Raw genomic sequence first — 19,503 nt, forward strand, 5'->3', positions numbered from 1 at the left:
GGAGAAACCTTATGAACTGGGAGCTACAGTATTCTGATAGACTGCTGGCTCCTTCCCCTGGATGGAGTGCCACGTGTCTGCTAGACTATAGAATTAGGGGTTAAACCCAAAGGGTTAAGAAGGAAAAAACTGAGGAGTGATAGGAGGAAACACTCCTTTCTCTTGATTCCATTGCTTGTCAAGGTTGAGAACCATTGCATTGGAGCAGTGATTACCTGGGAACTTGATAGAAATGCACATTCTCAGGCCTCACCCAGCCCCACTGAATCAGAAACTCAAGTGGGCCCAGTAATGTGCGTATAACAGGCCCTCCAGGTGATTCTGTTACACGCTCAAGTTTATGAACCACAGCAGTGGAGTAACTGCTGGTCTCTTGCCGCCTTCTTGCCTAGTTCCTGGTGAGTGGGGGCAAGGTGGGAGTGACCTTTCAGATTAATAAAGTTTGAGAGAAGAAAGTGGGCAGGTGAGGCGCTTCTTGTGCTGCTTTCTTCAGTCCCTTCTGTTTCTTTGGAAACTGTCTGCCCATGGAGAATATGCTGTTTTGCTCTATTATCCACACTATTTGGCAGGCCTGAAGGGCAGGCACTGACCACAATCAGAGAGGCTTGAAGCCTGGGAAGTTTAGTTTAGGCAACGGTAATAAGTCCATTTGCCTTTCATGCCCAAGCTGGTTTCATTCAGCCCAAGCATTGTATCATTAATAGTGTTTGGGCTTATCTCTCAGTTGGTTCTGAACTTGGGCAAGGAAGAGGGATGGTATGTATTTATTGGGTCCCCTCAATTCTAACCTAGGAGGAAGTTGTGGTATATTTGCCATCCTTGAACTAGGTTAATTGGGATGTTCTGAACCCTGTTAAGCACCCTGCTCTGTGAAGGTGCTTGGTTGTACCATAAGGAATGGGAAGAAAACAGAAATTATTTACTAGGTTCTGTCGGAGAATTCCTAAATAGCTCACTACCATGAATTCATCTGTTGAAACAGGGTCAAGACTATTACTCATATTATAGGCTAGAGGCTCTCTATTAGAAATTAGTCAAGAACAAGGAGTGATAAAGACTCAAATTAGTTCATTATGTTGTCTATTAGACCCAGTTGTGCTCTCAAAAGTAGTGGCTTATGTCAACTTCTGGATTCTCTGTGGAATACATACGGTGTATACTGCTATCCATTCGTGATCACAGATCATCAAGGGCCTTGTAGTAGATCTAAAATGGAAGACTTTCCCCAAATGGACTTGTAAACATGTTATACTGATTGTGCTCTAAAACTTCATTTATTGTCGGTTGTTTAGAACTTAAAAAGCTTGAAAGTCATCTTATCTGCAATATTAGGGCTCCCGTCTAGTCCACGTTTAATCAGTAATTTGACTGCATGTTTACAATGAAATATTGTACATTTGCAATAAAAAGTGTTATTACCGTAGCACTAGTAATTCAGCAAAGCAAAAGAAATAATGAATATAAAATAGCTGTTGTTTATTTTGGATATTTTAGAGGATAGAGGGATAGAAGAATAATTTTGATAAAATTCAGAACAGGATTTCTGTGTACTTTTAAGTGTTCTAGAATTTGATGACACTGATAGCTTCAGGGTAGTTTTCTTTTGCCTGAAGTTTCCAGGGAGCTAAAGTAATTGCTCTTCTTTTTTTCAAGACAAAGTGCCTTTTAAGAGGGAAAAAAATGTTTCCCTAAGGTAACCAGGCCAGAGTTTAAAGAGAGAGCAGAAGAGGGGATTGGGTTTAAGTGTGTGTGTGTGTGTGTGTGTGTAAGTGACAAATCGAGAAGCTTAGATAGAAATGAGTCAAAGCTGGGAAGTCTGAAGAACAATGAGGAGGGTGGCATGGGCAGGCCCCCAGAGACAGTTTGTAAAAGAAGGAGAAGATTTAGTTGAATGAGAAAGATTCGTAATTTATTAAATTGCCCCTAGTTGGTGTTTATCCAAAACTGCATCACTTCTTGACTTAGGGGACAACTCAAGTAGTCTCTGGGCAGCTGGGTGGTAGGGTGCCCTGCAAACGTCCTTTTGTGCTTGCAGGAGCTCACAATGGTGAATGTTCATAACTAGGAGGATGCAAGCAAGTTTATTTGCGCGTCATCTAGACCAGCTAAGTTTTGGGCATGCCAAGTTTTGTACCCTTTGGTATTGTTTGAAGGCAAATCAGAAGCTTCCAGATCCTTATGGTGTCTTGGAGCCACTACTGACTTCTTGGCCTGTATTGGGTCCCCTCTCGAGCTCAGCCAGCATCTAGGTGGCAGGGCAGTTAAAGCACCAAGGGGAAGGACTGCCTTTTCACACATTGCTCATGAATTTTCAAGTGTGCCTGTTGGGCACTGATAGTGGCAGCTTCCTTAGACCTCCAACTGGATAATGTCCTTGGACATGGTTGCTGGAGAGGCAGCAAGTGAACTGAACTCCTTGTCCAGGACATCAGATCTAAAGCAGTCGGGCAGGGCTGTGCCAAGTTTAATTCACAAAAAGGGCCCCAAGGAAATGAAGGCAAATGTAAACCTGGCTGTTCTTTGCAAGGAAAGGCAGCCCCTATCTGTTCTGTGACAACATCTGCTGCAGAGCAAATTGTCCTGGAGCTGAAAATCAATCTGAGAAAAGGCAGATACCTAGGGGTCAGTGCTCAGGTGGGAGCTCTCTGTTGTAGCAAAGTGTCAGAGGGGACCTCACCTGACAGGAGACCAGAACTGTAAGAGTCATTTCTGAATTGCAAAGGAGGTGCGTATGAAACGCCTATTCTTTAGGGATTCATAATTAACAAATTCTTTTTGTAAACAGAACATTCCATTCCTCTTTGCAATGCTTTAAGTGCCTTTTGATAACCCAGTCTTACAGAGTGGGTTAATTCTGACTCACTCTTGCAAATGAGTTTCCTGAAACTTTGAGAGGAAAGCCCTGAATCCAGCTGAAAAAGGGAAATCACATTTAAATGGAAAATCTGATCCTCTTGTCTAATGGCATCTGGCATTTCCACTTTGGTTTACTTATTTGCAAATCAGACTTTACAGAAGTCTCATGGAGAAACTCAATGATAAGTTTTTATTCTTTTATTCTTTTTATTCTTTTATTCTTTTCCTATGAATATCAGCAGTGGTAAAAGGTCTTATCTCTAAATTAATAAAGAGGACCTGTCCTGATTAATAACCTTAAGTACTCACAAAGCCCCAGACAGGTTCAGGAAATTTTATGATAAACACAAACATATAAATACAGGATGGCTTTTACTGCATTCTGGTTCTAACCTGGCCTATTGGAGTTGGGGCTCTGGGACACTATTGTGCCATATTTACAGAGGTAAAATTGTTAGCAGTTCCTTGGCACTTGGGATTTGCAACTATTGTGATCTTTTTCTTTTCTTCCCCTCCACCTTTGTATTATTGTTCTGTTTCCCTTTTTCATCCTTAGGAAGCAGGCTTCTGTTGACTGAAATAAATGCACAGCCTAAAAGTTGAGAGTTATGTTTTATTTGGTGGACATTTCTGAGGACTCAAACCCCTTTGAGCGCAGGATGACAGCCTATCAGATCACTCTGAGGGACTGCTCCAAAGAGGCAGGGGAGAAGCTAGGATATATAGGAGCTTTACAACAAAGACCGGAACATTAAAATATTACTTGTTAACTAAAGAAAACAAGGCATCTCAAGTTAAAGAATTTAGTGCTTTTCTGTGTATGGGAGGGAGCAAACATTTGGGCTCACTGAATTCATTCCTTTGACAAGCACCTAGCTACCTAGGGCCAGTATCCTGTCCTTTCGTATTCTGAGTCCCCTCAGGGTGCACCACTGTGAGTGGCTGCAGAGGCTGGGCTGCAGGCTGGTCTTCACTGGCCAGTGGCCGTAGCTGCAGATGACTTGATGGCTTCAGCATTCTTTGTTTACTGATGTGGTTTGCAGTATTTTTCATTCACACTTCCAAATCACTCCAGTGATGAATTGCTAAACGATGGGACTTTCCATAAAGTCCCCTTAGGTTCCAGGTCATAGGCCTAGAAATAATTTTCCCATTGTCCTTTATCCCTCTCTGAACATCTCTGGCATCTAGCTTTGTACAAAAAGCTAGCTCACAAAATTGGCATCACTTTGTGACACTGATTGGAAGTATCTGCAAAAGCTAATCATGTGCACATAACTATGACCTGACAGTTCTACCACTTAGCTTGTACCCAAGAAAAATGGGTATACATGCACACAAAAGAAATGTACACACTCATACCAGCACTATTCAGAATGGTAAAAGCTGGAATCAACCCATCATCAGTAATCAATTAAAAATTGCAGTGTACTTGTAAATAAAATACAGAAATGAGAACGAACAATCTGCAACTAACAACGTGAATTACTATCACAAAAATAATGTTGAGCTAAAGAAGCCAGACACAAGAGTATATCATGTGTGTACTTCAGAAATGGCAAAACTAATCTGTGGTGTTAGAAGTCAGAATAGAAGGGATGAGGGTCAGATAGCGAAAAGGAGACTCTACTAGGGCCTCTGGGGGACCAAGATGATCTGTTTCCGGGACCTAAGTGCTTGATGTACAGTTGCGTTCCCTTTGTGTACTTTTCCATGTGTGTAATGTATTATAATAAAATATACCTCTTACTTTAAAACAAACAAAAAACACTGAAAACCATTCTGAGATACTTCAGTCTTTTTCCCAAAATACAACCGTTTCTGTACAAAACTTAACCAGAGAGCAAGCTCCGTTCCAACACCGAACAAGCTACCCTTGGCTATTATCTTAGTGCTCATAGTTCTTAGTGTCAGCGGTAAAAGGCTTTGCCCCTAGCTAAAAGCATTTCTAAAACTGGTGAGCATTATACCTACAAAAATTTGACATATATTTGAGAGCCTGTTGTGTGCCAGGCATTGTGTCAGGTACTGGAGTTATAACCGTGGGCAAGACCCAGTCTTGCCCTCAGACAACTCCTTGTCCATTCTGTTTCTGGACTTCCTTACTCTCCTGCTTTGCTCCACCCACCCTCCATCCCACACACTCTGCTGAGCTGACCATGTGCCTCCATCTTCCTCTCTTTTCTCCTGTGTATAGGTCAGCTTTCCGTGCATGGGGCCGTAGTGCAATGGAGTTGAAACTGCTAGGGCACTGGGGCAGGAAGCCACTGAGAGCTGGATTTCAGATATCACTAGTAATGTGCCCCTCCTACTTCCCAGGTGCATGGATCTCAACCGCCACAAGCCTTGTTCAGCTACTCATTGCTAAAAGCTGATACCGAAACTCAGCTCTGATAGTTACAATTCTGGATGCTGTATTAATCTTTCAGGCCACTACATGACCAGTTAACACACCAAAGTAATTTGAAGAATTATATCCAAGTGGCAGAAAACATTCAGCATCATCCAGAAGTGCTTCCAGTAAAGTAAAAATTTCTGAGAAATAAGCTTATTCTTTAGATACTGGGATATTCTAACTCTGTAGTTTCCAACCCGGGTTGCCTAGATCTCTAGGTAGGACCAGGTCCTTAAGTTATTTGTAGTATGTTAAAAAGCTGAACAGAAGTTTCACTTTCATCCACAATAACTTACAGGCTAGGTAAAAGGTAAAATTTTAGGCTTGATTAGAAATAAATAATCTTTGTATCGTAAACTTGGTTATTGCATGTTGATCACAAGTTCTAATTGACAGCTTTTGTTGCCTTTGATAAATGTAAATTGGTAAAAGAATTAATAGTTACTTAACAGATGGAGCTTTCTTGAAAATCAGTTTCAAAATGTGAAGTCCCTGAAATTAATAAAATAATAGAATGGCTTTGTGGTAGTGAAAAGTTTGGCGGCTTCTGATGGGGTTTGTGTCTTGCAGGACCAACAGAGGGCGTTACAATTAAATTATTCCCTAGAGCCATTCTTGTTTCAAGAGCACAAGATAACAAAGGAGAGGACATTTAGAACATGAAGAGGCCCCTGCAGAGTGGAGAGTGACCACACTGGGATGGCAAATCCATTTCATGTAAGAGTTTTTAAGGAGTAGATGTAACATGCAACAGTTTTTTCTTGGTGGTACTGTTTTTATTGTGGCCTATAATTGCCCACAACTGCTCAGAAATAGGCCATCTCTAGAGTTTGTCCATTTGGGGCATAGCCCCATGGGTCAGCCCACCTCTGACCCCCTGAGGAGTCATTGTTGTCAAAAGGAGCATGTCTGAATATGTTAAAACAGTGGAGTTATCTTGGCATTTCTGGGCTTGGTTCCTCCTCCTCCTCCTCCTCTCTCTACTCTTCCTCCAGCGATGACCTTCGCAAAGTTATTTCAGGCAGTAATATGTAGGAAAGGGAGGTTCTTTTTGGTCAGGGGGTATAAATCTCCCACCGCTTCCTGCCAGGCTGTATAAGGAAGGTGCACCTTTCCCTGTCATCCTGAAGGAGGCTCTGCCGCGGGGAACGTGTGCAGTCAGGACAGGCTGGACTCCATCGTTTCATTTCCTCTGCATGGCTGGTTATCTCTTCCTGGAGAAACTGAGCCTGGGTCATCTTGCCTCACCGCTTTTTATAACTACACTTTCCGCTGATTACTATTCTGCAGATTCACATTGAGTTTCATTAAGGCACTTAACCTACTTAATTATGAGAATTGTTGTACTCATCATTTCTTCGCATTTTAAATGTTCCTACAGTGCTCAAATTTGTTTACTCAGGCTGCATACTTGACTTCCGAACTAATTTTATATATTTGAGCTTTTTATAATGTGATTTTCTTCTCTCTTTCTGTGTTGAACAAGTGCTGTGTGACTGGAAATGTAGCCCTCGTGTTCTGAGTCCAGGTAAGAGGTCTGGAGGGGGCAAGCCCTTTCATGGCATCCCTCACGGCTCGGTCATCTTCCTCACGTGTGAACACTTCCAGTGACGGGGGCCGAGGGAGCGTGCTCTAGCTCACAGGGCACAGTTTCTGGTCACCTGATGTAGATAGAAATCTGCTTTGAGTTGTTAAGCAATCGATGCAACTTCTGATCTTCTTCTTCTCAATTGTCCCTCAAATCTTTGAAAAGCACCGTCCAGTTTTCTTTCCAATTTTCTCTCTCCTGAAGACTGAACATGTTCAAAATCTTTAATAATGTCTCATGATGTGAGCCGCTTTTCTCTCCTTTGTCATCATGATCAAAAGTTTTCTGTTTGTCAGTATCTCTTAAACTCTGTCCATACCCCCCTCTATCAAATAAGCAGATGACTAGATTTGGGGGGACTGAAGGAGCTTAGTCTGGTATGGAGGTGACTCTGGATTGATCGTGGGGCTGCATGATTTGCAGCAAAGAGAAAGCCAAAAGTCAGTGACCTTAGGCAAAGCTGGGATCCAAGGCCAAGCTGATAATTCAAGCATAGCATCTGAATCGAATGTGACTGGCCAAGAAGCAGAAACCAGCTAACAGCTGGGTTCAGAGAGGAGTGCAGTGAGTCCCTATTGTATCACTCTAGGGTGAGGAAAAGGTTCTCTATGTGCTTAAGTAGTTTCTGTCCCCTGTATCCACATGGGTTTGACCACATCTCTTAGCCCCAACTCAGTGCACTATCTAAAAACACAACTCATTAGTTGCTGGTGGTTCCTTACTGAGAGACAGCTGGTGATAAACATTTGCCTTTTATGGTAAGACATTTGTTGAGCTCAGTAAAGATTTTGTGGCTTTTCTCTATCACACAGTGGTGTGCATGGTGGTTTTTCTGACATGAAATGTGTGTTTTATATCTATGTTTATTTTCCAATTCTCTGACACCAACTGGGTGTCAAAAATTCGATATAATTTTGACACTATGGAAAGTTAACAAAGATCCCACAGGTTAAGAGCTCAGACCCACAAGACTGCCCCCACTTCAGACATCAGCTGCACATGGGGTGCTGACTACCTACACTTATGGCTGACTGAATACAAATTTAGGGGTTGATAATATGCTAGAATGACTCACAGAACTCAGGAAAATAATTTACTTAATGTTTGCCAATTTATTTTAAAGGATACAACTCAGGAACAGCCAAATGGAAGAGATGTGCAGGGCAAGGTAGTGGGGGGCGCTCTGAGCTTCCACACCCTCTCAGTGCACCTCACCCTCCCAGCACATCAGTGTGTTCAGCAATCCTGAAGGTCTCTGAATCTCTTTTCTCAAGAATTGTTATAACCCAGTCTTCAGCTTCCCTGTCCTCCCCAGTGATAGGAGTGGGATGGGACTGAAAATTCCTACACTCTAATCCCTGTATTTGTTCTTTCTGATAATCAGTCTTCATCTTGAAGCTATCTAGGGGTCCCCATCTTAAATCACCACACTGGTATAAACTCAGGTGTCCTGGAAGGGGGCTCATTGTGAATAACCAAAGGCACTCCTATCACACAGGAAATTCCAAGGGTTTAGGAGCTCTGTGCCAGAAACCAGGGACAAACATCAAGTATATTTTTATTACACCACAGGTAACAGCAAGGTGGCCTCCGATATTGATGTTCAGGTTTCCCTTTGAGAATGAAATTAGAAAAACCAAACATATAATGAATCAGATTGGCTCCCAATCTTTAAGGACTAATCTAGGAGTGTGTGATGGGTAATTTTCAAGAACACTTGAGCTTGAAAAGTGCTAACCCAGGTCAGTCCCTAGAGTATATGTTAACATTTGATGGCCTAAAGCTGTAGCCTTATCAATGTATGTAACCAGATTGAAAAAAAAAAGAATAGCTATAGTTATCCTATGAGACAGAGGAAAGTAAGGCAGAATTTGTTCAGCGCAGGCAGGGGAGAGAAAAAAGCCTGGATCTAGAAGTGAGCATTTGAACTATCCTAGAGCTGTTCTCCGTTTTGGAGCAGGGATGACTCATCAGACCTTTGCATGTTTGGATGAAATATTTCTTGATTCTCCATTTCTCTGTGGTCTGATTCCATGCTAACTAACAAGGCACTGATTGTGATTCAGTTTTTCAGGTGTCTTGATTCTGAGAAGCACCATGGACAGTAGATAAGAGTCATCTGGGCACCGGAAAGGGATAGGTCCATTTGGTAAATTAATGTATTTTCATTCTCCTTTATATGGAGGAAAATTATGGTTTGCATGTCAGCCACATGCATGGCTTCAGTAACTGCTTACAGATTGATGACTCCCTAATCTATGACCTCTGGCTAGGTCGCTCTTGATAGATGTATCACACTGCCTGGTGCATCATCACTGAGTCACATCCACAACTTCAGGTCAACCTGTCCAAAACTGAGCTCAGCAAAACTTGCCCCATCAATCTCCTTGAATATCTCTGCTTCAGTGAATTTTACCATCTGGTTGCTCAAGCCAGAAGCATGAGAGGCATCCCAGGTCCCCATTGCACCCTGCCTCAGGTTTGGAATTAGCTACCAAGTGCTGCCTGTCCTGTCTCATCTTCTCAACCTGCTGCCTTCTTTGCAGGATCACAGCCTTAGCTCTGGTCTCATCATCGAGGACCAACCAGGATCACCTAAACAGCTCTGTCAGACTTAGGCAGGTCTCCTGTGCTCCATTCTGCCCCCTGCTGCCAGAATAATGCTGTTAAAATGTGATTCAGCCCACGTCAATTTTATGCTTGAAGTTCTTCAGTAGCTTTCAGGATTCCAGACTTCAGCTTAGCCCTAGGGCCCTCCTTGAGATGCCCGCCTCATCTCCATTCCCTCTCTAGAGACATCCTGTGTTAGTCTTCCTTACAATTTCCCTGAATGCATCATGCAGTTTTGCACCTAAGTTACCTAATATAAATTGTTTCCTCTGCTTGGTATAGTCTCATCTTCCCGGCTGGTCCTTTCCTTGTTGTGTTCCCATCAACTGTCCAGAAAGCCTTCTCCACATCCTTCCTTTAATCTACCTCCCTCAACTTTGATTTTCCCTCCAGTGACATTAGGGGATTATCTATGGCATATCCCATGCCAGACAAAAGCCACTGACTAGAGATGGATGAAGACGCAGGTTCCCACCTGGCCACGGTGATTGGGTGTTCCCTGGGGGCTGTGCGGCCAGTGAAGAGAGGGACAGCACCTGGGGCTGAACTGCGAAGTGTGACTTGAACTAGTGTCAAGAGCCTGGGGGTGAGTCGTTGCCTTGGATGCCAGGTGTGTGCCTTTGGGCTGTGACTTAGCCTGGCTGAGCCTTAACTGCCTCATAAACAAAGGAGGTTAGGAAAAACTGCCCTCCTGCCTCATAGGAATTTTATGGTGATCAGGAGATAATGTGCCTGGAAGTGTTTTGTAAATTGAAAATCATTAATCAGATATCAGACACTGTCGCTTTTGTTCTTCCATTAATATTCTCAGCCTGTGTTTGCTTTGCCTGCTTTTCCTTCTTTTGTACGCCTCCGGGGATGTTCTTTAGGTACAAGGCAAAGACTGCAGTGGTAAGCTCGTCCATTTAATAGTGCTTTCACGTATACAGTCCTACCCTGTGTACCCCATTACCAATCTTGCAGTAGAAATTTCTCTCTTGGTTTTTAATAACCCAAACCTCACAAAACATACATATTTCTTGAAACATTTTGACTGATGTTTACATTTAAAACATTTATATTACATCTCCCGGAGTCGATACATCACATTTAATGAAATGGCATGAAGGAGAGGTCTTGAGTTCCAAATATGATTGGCAGAGCACCGGAATTCCATGTTTTGGAAAGCACATGTGGTGTCAACACAGCCTTGCTGGCACCGAGGGGCTGAGTCACTAGTTATACAGAAGGACCGTTTGTCAGCAAGCCTATTAATTGTTTGGTGATGGAGTGATCTTTTAAGTATTTTCCATTCTAATGTAAGAGTATGTGACTTATAATATAGGTGTTTTAGTCTGGCTTCAGGAAAGTGAGTGGGCATTGTGTTTTGATTGCAGGTATACTGCTAAGTTTTCCATTTAAAATTATATAAAAGAGGCTCTGCATTCGTGTTTTCTTAGAGAAAAGTAATAGATTACTGACTTTATGCATGAGAAATATGCATTATTATTTGATTTTGATCCGGCTCATTCGTAAAATTGAAAACTATGAGGCTTCTAGGAGTTGAGAATTTTCCCCAGAGTCCCACAGCTTCTGGTGAGGAACGAATCCTTGCTGATTGTGACACATCTGTGCTTATCTCTTGGCCTGCTGTCTCTCCAGTCCTTCCTGGGCTGGCCTGTGTTCTCCTCTCCGGCTTTGTTGGGGGCTGTGTCTCTGTGCAGAGACAGCTCTGCAGAACCAACCTTACCCCCTTCCCAGCCCTGGAAGAGCCCAGGTGTCTGGAGAGTGACCTTTAGGGTGACATGGACATGACATTCTGTGTCTTAGCTCAGGCTGCTGTAACAGATTCCCATACACTGGGTGGCTTAAACAGTAATCATTTTTCTCTCACAGTTCTGGAGGCTGGAAATCCAAGGTCAGGGGCCAGCTTGGTTGGGCTGTTGATGAGGGTTCTCTTCCTGGCTTGCTGATGTGTCTTCAAATGAGGAAAGAGTAAGCTCTAGTCTCGTCTCTTCTTACAAGCGCACTAGTGCCATCATGGGGACTCCACCTTTATGACCTCGTCTAGGCCTAATACCTCCCGAAGCCCCACCCCCTAATACCGTCCTGCTGAAAGTTAGGGCTTCAGCATGAATTTTGGGGGTACACAAACATGCGGTCCATCCTAGGACAGGTTTTTATCTGCACAGATACTAGCTAAATTTAGTAGCATTGTCTCTGGCATTACCCTGTGTTTAAGCCTGAGTTCTCAGATTTTTTTTAACCATTAGGAGACAGTAGAAGTTACTCAAAAATCACATTAGCCAGACAGTGAAATATATTTTAGATTGTTTGATTTTGAGAAAAAAACCCAATCAACTAATTTAAACAAACAACAAAAAGAGTTGTTGGAAAGGTAACGTGACAGCTACAGAGCCCCCTTGGGCTGGCAGTGCAGCCACGGCTCTCCAAGGATCCAAAGCAGGGCCAGTTGGCCAGGCGGCAGCTGCCGTCTCTGCTCCTTTGTGGCCACACAGTCTCTTACCTCTTTGAGCCTCCGGGCAGGTGCTCCTTTTATCCCTCTCTTTGCTACCACCTTTCTCTGCTCCATTTGAACTCAGGTTGTGTATGGCCCCTCCAGCCCTAGCTTTAAAAGTTTCCAACAGAGAGTAGTAATGGCCTTTGTGTGCCAATTCCAAATTCTTGGGAGGCAGAAGCTACCTGATGTTCCTGGAGTCAGATGGTCACCCTGATTTGATCAGTTATTGCTGTAGAAGGAGTTACGGATATCCGTGACTGCAGAGGCCCACCCCTTGCAGAGGTAGGGATTGACACACCGGAGCTAGAGACTTGGCTGAATAAACAATCCCCAAACCAAAAAGCAATTACACACACATTTCAGATTCCTCTAAGGGAAAATGGAGAAATGGAAAAGGAGAAGAAAGAAAAAAGACAGACATGGTCTTTAATCATACATACGTGTATGAACATGTGTGTGTGTATACACGCACATGCATATATCTCTAGACCTTCAGGACTGTGTTTTTCAATAAAGTAAATCCTTCTCTCCACCCCCACTCACTGCCTTTCTTTATACCAGTTTTATTGCCTTGGGTAGAGGTCTCCTGGGCTGATGTCAGCAGGGTGTATGTCAGTTCCTTGGAGTGCATGCGACCTGGATGAAGCGAGTACACAGAATCAAGGCAAAGTAGGTCATGGGGTGAGGTCTGAAAGACTTGTTTCCTGCATTGCTTTCTCAGTGCCCAGCACCAGAGCTGGGCCTGGCAGATAGTGGGCACTCAGTAAGTTTTAATGAGTGAATAAAGGGAGCCTAAACAGTTCATCACCACTAAGTAGATGACCAGAGCTAAAGTCAGAACACCTGGCCAGAGAGACCAGAGAATGCCTAGCAGTCACCCACAGCTGCCTGTTTATTATCTCCATGACACTTTTGAGGGTAAAGTGAGGGAGGAATGAGGACAGACTGCATTTAAAGAGCCAGGGGCAGGGCAGAAACGACCATATCTTTAACTTTAAAGTTGCTTTTCTACTTGTTTATCTCTTCTCTCTTTTGTAAGCTTCTGGAGGGCCAGAATGGAATCTGATTTATGTATCTGTCCTCCTACCGGCAGTAATAATATGCACACAGCTGGTACTCAACAAATATTGGGTGAATAAATTAATAAATTAAAATTGTAGGAAATCAAGAAAAAATAATTCTCAATTGATTTGATACAGAATTTTTAATGCAGAAAGTGGGCTTTAACAAATGTTTTCATCCTCAAGAACTCAAGTACATGTCAACAGTGTAAGAATGTTGGGAGATAATTGTTTAACTTTTATCCTCTTTTAAAAAAAATACTGTTTCTGCAGATGACTGTTTTTCTTGAAGTTTGATATACAACTGATTTCAGTACTTCATGTTGAATGAGCGCATCCTCTCAGCTTAATTTCTACTTGTAATATTTAGTGTATATTTAGTGTACTGTACATTTAAACAAAGTAAAGGCTATCTAAATATTATTTCTATATGAGTTTAGGTTGTAGACATTACGCAAAATAAGCTGCATCCAGTATTAGCTGGAGCAATTTATTTTTTATATTGAATTTGTATCCTGTAAACTTGCTAAACTCATTTAGTAGTTCCAGTAGCTTTTTATAGCTACTTTAATATTTTCAGTATACAATCATGTCATCTGTGAATAAAGACAATTTTACCTAACTGTCTGCCAGAAAAAGGCAAACGCTCTTCAAAGGGATGCAACAGATCTAGCACTCAACAACTTAACCACTGTTCAGCACCCAATTAAAAGTTAATTAGATACTCAAAGAAGTAGGAAAATTTGACACATAGAAGAATCAGTCAGTAGAAATAGACCCAGAAGTAATAGAGATGATTCAATAAGCAGACAAGGACTTCAGCTATTATATATCCTCAGAGTTTAAGGAAAACCTTTACATAATGAGGAGAAACATAGAAGATACCAAAAAAACCAAATGAAACTCTTAGAGATGAAAAATACAGTATCTCACATTTAGAAAAAAATATTGTATGGGATTCACACAGGTGTTTTGCTGTCCTCTGTCCCTCCAGGATGTTAACAAGTCCACTTTCTGTCCCTTGAATTCCCTCTGCTTCCTCTGAACCAGAACATGCTCAGGTGTGACTCCCTCCCCCCTGGAATTCAGGAGGCAAGGACTGAGGGAGGTGGGGCTGCCACCAGTCTCACCATCTATGGGATTCTGTGATTGTCTCTCATCCTGTAACATTTGGGGCTATTCCACACTCTCTATTTGGGAAAGGAGTGTAGGGGAGGGAGCTTAGGTGATTATTTCTATATCTTGCTTTGATTTGATCCTTTTTCTTAATACTATTTATTTACTGCCATTTCCACTGTTACTAAGCAGCTGCTTCATGGTTGTCAGTCACTTCTTCTCTAGAACATAGATGGTAGATTCACAGACAGGATCTTTGGGAGAACTCCTGGTCTCTGGTAGGGGGTGCTCAAATCCTCTTTCCCCACAGATTTTTATGTAAAATGTAATCATTTGGCCTCTGCTCTTAGAACTAGGGCAATCAGAATCTTGATTATAGACACAATTGTTGAAAATGACCTTGGAATATCCTACTGTCATAGGTATATACAGAGGAGACAAGAATTAGACCATAAAATCTATTTCCAAGTTTTCAAAAAAGTTCTTCCAGCATCTCTGTAAAGAGCTTGTGTGACTAATAGGCTATAAATAAATATAACTTTGATGCATTATGCAGCATGTAGTCTGCCTGGAACTGAGACAAATGAGGCAAATAAATGCTCTATTCAGAATCATCAGAATCTTTAATGATAAAGTCAGCTAAAGCATATGTGATTTTTTCCCAAGCTTGAGCACATGTGAAGGAGGTACGTTTAGATAACCCTTGTGTGCAGATGTTAAAGTTCATGTATTTTTATTTCTCCCTTTTGTAAGATACGAAAAAAAACGGCAAATTTATAAAAACATCCAAGAAAATTGGTAAGCATTCCCCAAAATGTATTATTGGGAGGGGATTCCTCTTGAGTTAATCTATCTTGTTTCTTTTTTTTTTTTTTCATTGTTTTTTTAATTTAGTTTTAATAGGTAGTACATTCATATGGTCCAAAAATCATGTAATTGTATACACGTGTTTGTGTGTGTGTGCGTCCACATGCTTGTGTGTACAGTAAAATATCTCATAATCCATCTCCTCAGGTCTGTACCACCAATGGCAGCGCTATTAATTGCTGGTTTAGCCAACCATCCCCAGCATATCTTTCTTTAAATTCAAGCTGATACAGACATATATTTTTATTTTCCCTCCTTTTTACCCAGAAGGTGACATACTGTTACACTGTTGTGTACCAGCAGCATGCCAAAGGCAGGGTGGTGGAAGTGTCCCACAGAGACGTAGGAGATCAGCAAGTAGAACAAAGACCAATAAAAGAGTTTTGGAGGAAAGAGTGTTGACCTGCGTTGCTTGGAATTATTGGCACATGGTTATTTTTCCAAAAGACCAATTTGTAGTCTGTTTTTAAAATTGCTTTTAAATTTCTACAATGAAACTTGGATTGCCTGCATCAGGCAAATGCTCCCTGTGCTATGTTCGTAGTACATCACTTTTCTCAATATTCTACAGGTCTTTCCATATTAGTGGAGAAGTCTGTTTTCACAGCTGTATAATATTCCATTGTGTGGAGGGGCAACAATTTATTTACTTAGTCTGTCAAGGACAGTTGGTCTTTTAGGGTTGCTTACAATCTTTCGTTTTTACAAAGTATGCTGCAGTGAACAACTCATACTTATGTAATTTTGCATACATGCACAATACCTGTAGGATAAATTACCAGTTATGGATTGCTGGGACAAATGGTATATGCATCTGTAATTTTGATAGAAATTGGGAGATTGCTCTCTATAGAAACAAGCATTGTAAAAGACGGCTTGTTTCTCCACAGCTCTGCCAGGGGAGCATGTTATCAGAATTGCTCTGTATTTGCTAAACCGATGCGTGAGGAGAGATGTAGCTCAGTGTATTTGTATTTTAGATTTTTATTGTGATTGAGTTTCGACATCATTTCATTTCTTAGTGGCATTTTATTTGTATTTCCGTCTCTGTGAACTCTGTGTGAGTATGCTTTGCTGACTTTTCTAATGGCTGATTATTCTTACCCATCTCTAGGAGTTCTTTACATATTAGGGGGATTAGCCCTTTGTGGTATGTGTTGCAACTATTTATCTAGTTTATCATTTGTGTTTTAACTTTGCTTGTGTTTTTGATTATGCAGAAGTTTGAGAGTGTGTGTGTTGTGGGGATGGTTTCAGTGTGTGTGCAAAGTTGAAGTTATCAATATTTTCATTATGACTTCTGGTCTTTGAAACTTGCCTTTCTCCGGTAAACTCAGTGTACCTCAGGGTAACCAAGTAGTTGCTAAGGGGAATTTTTTCTTTATGGAAGTACTTCACCTAATAAATACAAAAGGAATGACAGAATCAGTGTATCACCTGCTGCAAGCCCTGGTTAAAGAATCTGGAGGCTGATAATCAGTGGCTCTAATATCACAGATAGGGAGAGAAGCAGGCATTTATTGCCTCCTAGTAAAATGATAAAATCACTGATGATGTGGTCTTGGCAAAACAGTGAATCTGAATCGGATCAAGCCTGTATACCTAAGTATCAATTTACAAAAGCTATAAATGAGAGTAAAGGATGAACAAAAACATTTCCTCTCCTCTGTGAAAAATTGGTACTTGGTTTAATTCTGTTCCCTTGAAAATGAGCTTCTCTTCCACCACGAGTCTGAGAGGCCAGATCTTAAGCTAAGATCTGGAAAGATCAGATTAGCCAATTGTTGGGTTGTCGGAACATTTTGTTTCTTCCTAGTGAATAACAAGCTCAGGCCCTGTGACTCTGTGGGGAAAAGCAATGCCCATTTCCAGGGACTCACAGGGAAACGCTGTCTAATGAAACCGCATGGGCCCTGTAAGCTCAGGTCTTTTTCTGAAACCCTCTCCCTCTGTGCCCAAAGAGTCTGCAGAGCAAATCCTTTTTAAACTGATAGCTGTTATTTAGAATAGCTCACATTTCAGGGCAGTTGCTATTCTCCAGCCAACTAAATGCCCAATTAGTCTTTAATAAAAACCCCAGTGCAGTGCCCAGCAGAGAAAGGTATTTAACAAATCTTTTATTGCCCAATTCATTTAACGTGGGTGACCTACATAATATGGATACAGTTTTTTTCTAAAATAAATACTACCCATGAGTTGACTATAATGGAATCATCTTGACTAAGTCCTTTGTTACAAAGAAAACTAATCCACAACTGGAAAGGCATATGCATTATTCCTTTTGTCCTCACATTATCCCTGTCAAGAGCAGGAGAACTGGTCATCATTATCATTTTAACAGACTCAATTTAGGGCAACAATGATGAACATTTCCTTTCTTGGTCCCAACTCCTAATCTCCTTCTCTTGAGTGCAGAGTGCGGATAGGCAGGGATAGCCGTCCCTACTGGAGCATCAGCGGAGGGAGCACCTGACTGGTAAACTCCACAGGGACAAGTGTACAACACTATTGTATTGGGCTTCTTAAAATAGTTACAACCAGGAGGGTTTCTTTTTAAGTGAAATACAAAATGGATATTCTTTAAGGGATTTACTGGCTTCCTCAAATAGCATTTCAACAATTTTGAACTTAATTTTGACCACCAGTTCCTTCCACCAAAGAGCTGGCAGTAGCTCTTTATCAGGAGTGTCCTGGTACAGTATCCATGTCCTGCTTCTCTATATTTATGTATTAATATGTTATCCTTTTTAAATTTATGTGGCAGAAGACTCAGAAGTTTCCCTCCTCAAGGTATTTAGTGTACAACTCTTTGGTTAAGAAAGATTTGCTGTGCTTCCTACAAATTCTTCTAAGGGCACTCTTCCCCTGCACATGGTGATAACCACGCTGCCTTCCTCTCACTTGTACTGCCTGCCTTAGGCTTGTGGACAGAGCTCTGGGCTGTGCTGCTCACCCCCACGAGCTGCCTCTGTGCACGTTTGCAGCAGAACAGTCTCTGCAATCCTGCTGTTCATTCTGAGATGACCTTCTGCATGGGGAAAGTGCTCATTTGTTTTTGAGATGCAGCATGTTGTTTTGGAAAGAGCATGGGATCTGGAACTGAAAGACCTGAGTTCAAATCCCAGTTCTGTTGTTTACCAGACATATGACGGAACAATTCAATTAATGTTTATGGTCCCCACTCCCCAAATCTCTTAAATAGCAATGTTACCAGCCTTGCAGAATTTTGTGACAATTAAGTGAGATAACATGTAATAGTTCTAATACATAGGCCAAGCTTAATACTCTATTTCATTGATTATAAAACACACCATTATGGGTTGATAATATTTTCTGGAAGCAGGATTTAATATCGGAAGTGTATAAACCACAAGATCCTGTGTATCAAAAGAAAGCTGGTGATTTGGAAAAGTGGACAGGGACAAAAATGGGAGCATAGAGTTCCAAGAAAAAGTTTTATCTTGTTTTGCCTGGCCCAGGAAATAGAAGATAGCTTGAAATTTATAGTTCTTTTGAAACATGTTTTGATTTCCTGTGATTCCTGGCTATGTTACATAGGAATATTTTGGCTACAAGTAAAAGAAAAAAAACCCAAGAGATTTCAAGGATAATTCAGAAAGTCCAAGGTGAAATCAGGTGGCCTAAGACTGCTGCCGTGGTCTAGGACACCTGTTTGGGTGGCTTCCTACAAGCTCTTCTCCAGACATTGGGACCAATGTGCTCTCTCTCTGCTTCATCCCTCCTGCATGTCCTCCTTCGTACACAGGGGAGGTGGGATAAAGAGGGCTGAGATCTGGGTGCGGTCATAGGGGGAAGGAAACATGATAGCCCTTTGTTCTGCTTTGTTTCAGGCCCTAGGTCTGTCTCTAATACAGACAGAGAAATTCCCTGGCCACAAAGGGACAACATGGGCTTGGAGGCAGCCCACTGAGTATAAAATTTAAGGACTCAGGAACCTGTTTCCTGACTTTCCCATGCCTCTCCATTCACAACATCTGGTGTACCTGCAGGGGGGAAAAAATGGAATGAATCAAAAAGAATCAAATTAGGAATTTCAGTGGTTGAAGGGGACAGAAACAAAATCTTTTAATTCAGAGGCTTCTAGAAGATCTGAGATAAACAAGTACTGTCCCTTAGTTGCACTTAGAAGACACTGTGCCCCTGCTTTCTCTCCTCTCTCCTCCTTTGCCATCACTCTAGCAATACTTTATTCTAATTCTTGTAACATCCGAGGAATTTCAGACTGTCTAAGAGAGATTCTAGGCTTAATTTCTTTTCCATCCTTGGTAAAACAAATGATTTCAGGAGTTTGCCCAGAGAACCTTTGAGCTGAACATCCATCAGACTATTTATATCCATCAGAAAGGCATCAAACTGTTTCCACATCCATCAAACCATATACCATGATGCAGCCTATGGCTTCCCTCACCAGGGGGACCTCAGTCAAGAAGTAGGAAGAGGGATGAGCATGAGGATCAGGGGCTGTTTAGTCGTGCCTCAAGATAGCGGT

The 19,503-nt window shown here is 41.7% G+C and overlaps 1 long non-coding RNA gene across 8 annotated transcripts in view; it reads left to right on the plus strand.

Moving 5' to 3' along the window:
- Positions 1-19,503, plus strand: part of LOC116153493 (uncharacterized) — a 149,983-nt gene that overhangs the window by 69,651 nt on the left and 60,829 nt on the right. The window contains exon 3 of one of the 8 annotated variants that reach the window (XR_010380919.1): positions 5,822-5,968. The exons of the other annotated variants lie outside the window; for them this stretch is intronic. This is a non-coding gene — a long non-coding RNA (uncharacterized LOC116153493). The remainder of the gene's footprint in view (positions 1-5,821; positions 5,969-19,503) is intronic. 8 annotated transcript variants of the gene reach the window in all.

This window comes from Camelus dromedarius, chromosome 5 (assembly GCF_036321535.1).
Source record: "Camelus dromedarius isolate mCamDro1 chromosome 5, mCamDro1.pat, whole genome shotgun sequence".
In the NCBI taxonomy this organism is placed as follows: domain Eukaryota; kingdom Metazoa; phylum Chordata; class Mammalia; order Artiodactyla; family Camelidae; genus Camelus; species Camelus dromedarius.